The following is a 3,144-nucleotide window of genomic DNA, read 5'->3' on the forward strand; positions in this document are numbered from 1 at the left end:
GAGGCTCGGGTTCCCAGCATTGATTACAGCGCTGTGTGACATTCAGGGGGTGGTTTCTGATACCCTGATCTTTGAGTCACTCAGCCCTGCGATCAACTTAGCCTATGTGAAGAAGAACTGCTGGAACCCCGCCGACCCATCGATCACTTTCCCTGGGCCTCGCCGCACACGTACCAGAGCTTCAGCATCAGCTTCCGAGGCCCCTCTCCCTACCCAGTCTCCGTCTCAGCCATCCCAGCGACCGCGACATCCACCTGCTTCCACCTCAGCATCCATGGACATGCATGGGCAGATGCTGAGGTCCCTTCACGTTGGACAGCAGCTCATCATGGAGAATATGCATAGGCTGTCCCTACACCTGCAGATGGACCCCCCGCTCACCACTCCAGAGGCCTATCGTCAGCGAGTCGCCTGGCCAGGAGACCAGCCCTCCACTGACAGGGGGGAAGAGCCTTCTGGAGCCGCTGAGGATCCTGCAGTCGATGAGGACCTCATTGCTGACTTAGCCACCGCTGACTGGGGCCCATGGGCAGACTTGGGCGGAGGCAGTTGATTTTTCTTGATGTTTTCCTTTTATGTTCTGATGTTTCTTTTATGTTTTGTTTTCTTTTGTGTTTTATGGTCTGTTTAGGTATTAAAAAGAAGTAGTAGTAATAATATGAGAGATTTAGCATTTGTTTTCTGAATAATAATTGCATGATAACTTGAGCGGTCATAATTTTTGAGCTTGTTCTGAAAGGTTGAAACACTTGAGATGCCACTAGTCCTTGGAAACATTGGTTCTGGAAGCACGAGTCAGGTCAGGAAGTGGAACATGAATAGCACAAGGTGGGAAGGATAGTCTGATGGAACAAGGTCATAACTGGTATGCCGTATACTTGCTTTAATTCCGGTGAGAGTGTGAACTTAATTGTGAGAGAAAACGCCTGTTTTTAAGTTCCTGGTTTTGCATCACTCTTGGATTGTTAGAATAGTTACTTAAGGTGGAAATGATCAAGGCCATGTTTGTTATAGCTACTTAGCCAAAAAGCCAACCCGACATCATTTTTTCCCTTGCACCCATGATTGAGCCTATATATCATATTATTTTATTCTGAATTAACCCTTAAGCCAATAAAATGATAAGTCCTACCCTTTAGGATGATAAGAGAGCAAAAATGGGTTATAAAGGTCTTAATTTGGGGGATTTTGGAAAATAGGTAGCTAAGACAATGGTACAGCACGTAGTAAGACACCTCTTATAAACTAGAAGCCCGAAAAAAAAAAAAAAAAGAAACAAAGAGCAAGAGAGGTGTCAAAAGAAAAGTGTTGTGGGAAATAAAAGGGTTAAGAAGAATGCATCGGAAGTATTAGAAATTTTTGCTCTCTTAATCCTAATTTGAATTTTCAAGAAAAACCATGATTTTTTTTGTGAGCCAAGCCCCAATACAAGCCAATAAAGTCCTTAGTAATCCACCTGAAGATAACTAAAGATAACTATACTTGAGAGGAAATGCAAAACTTTGGAATCTTACTTGCAGGTTGTTAGAAAATTGCAGACACTAAACCATACACTTGTGAGCAGAGGAAAACACTAGCCTTGTGAGGAAAGTAAGGCAAGCCAGATTTGATCAAGATTCCAAAGGACTGACTAACCACTTGTGTGTTTTATGCTTTCATTTTGAGATGTTGACAGATGCGGAAAGGACCACTGGAAGAAGGAGGAACTAAGGCCATTGACAGTGTTGAAACACTCAGAACTTGCTTGGAAATTATTTCTATTCTTGGTTTGCTTGGGGACAAGCAAAGTTTAATTTGGGGGATTTTGATAACTGTTAAATAATTGTGAATTTATAGGAGTTAAATAGTCAAATTTTGGCTTAAAATTAATTATTTAGCAGTTATTTGTAATTAAAAGTGAGAAAATTAATTTAAATTGAATTTCTGGTTGCAGATACAAAAAAATAAGGTTGCATTTAGCAAAAGTGGCACAGAAAGGAAGAAAAAAAGAAGAAATTCTGAAGCAGGCCCAATCCAATAGGGGCGCTCAGCGCGCATCAGGCGCTAAGCCCAGCTAGGCGCCCAGCGCCCGATCCAACAGACGCACAGGCGCCCAGCGCCCGATCCAAGAGAAGCACAGGCCCAGCGTGCATGGCGCGCCCAGCGCGCGATCTGAACGCGCTAAGCGCGAGGTGTGGCGCTGAGCGCAACTACGAAGGCCCGTAAGCTCACTTCAGCCACTATAAATAGAGAGGCAGTCCCAAGGAAAGATCATCCCATCTCAGAGCATCACTCTCAGTACTTCAAGCCTGAGTTTTCTTCCCTCTTTATATTCTTTGTTTTGTTAGCCTATTCTTTCTTTCATTCCCAGTTGTAAGCCCTCAATGGCCATGAGTGGCTAAACCCCTAGCTAGGGCCTGGCAGGCCTAAAAAGCCAACGATGTACAATGAGCTTCAAGAGTTATCAATGCAAAGGAATTTATTCCAGGTTTTTCTGTTCTATTTCTTTTCTTTTATTCTTGCATTCATTCTTAGATCTCTTTTTGGGTCTTAATCGCTCGGGAGAGGATAATTCTCAATAATATTTAAGATTCAATGCATGCATCAGTTTTAGGGGTTATACGCTTGGGAAAGGGTAACACCTAATAGAACATCTAAAGAAAAGAATCATTGGGTTAGCATTGCTAGGCATAGAATGATAACTCACTGCCCATGCATCTAAGCAACATCTAGAACTTAATCTTAACGCATTTTAATTATTAAATCTTCGCAAAGGCATTTGGGAGATAGGTAGTTAAAATAGGCTTGCCAACGTGAGGCATCAGGGGGAAGTAATCAACAGATGTGGGTAGAACTAACACCATTTCATTGGTAATGAATATCATACTTACATGCATCGTAGGCCAATTGGGTTTGTCTGGTCTTGGCATTTCTATCAATTGTTTTCCCTTTTACTTATTTGTTTTAGTAATAGCACTCTTTACTATTCCTACTTTCATTTCTACTTACTACTTTACTCCCACTTACAAATTGAGAGGTATTGAAAAAGTGCAATAAAATCCCTGTGGACACGATACTCGGACTTCCGAGCTTTACTACTTGTCACGATTTGGTGCACTTGCCAAGTCCTAACAATATTTTAATAGAAATTAAGATGATTAATTT

Source organism: Glycine max, chromosome 18, assembly GCF_000004515.6.
Source record: "Glycine max cultivar Williams 82 chromosome 18, Glycine_max_v4.0, whole genome shotgun sequence".
Lineage (NCBI taxonomy): Eukaryota > Viridiplantae > Streptophyta > Magnoliopsida > Fabales > Fabaceae > Glycine > Glycine max.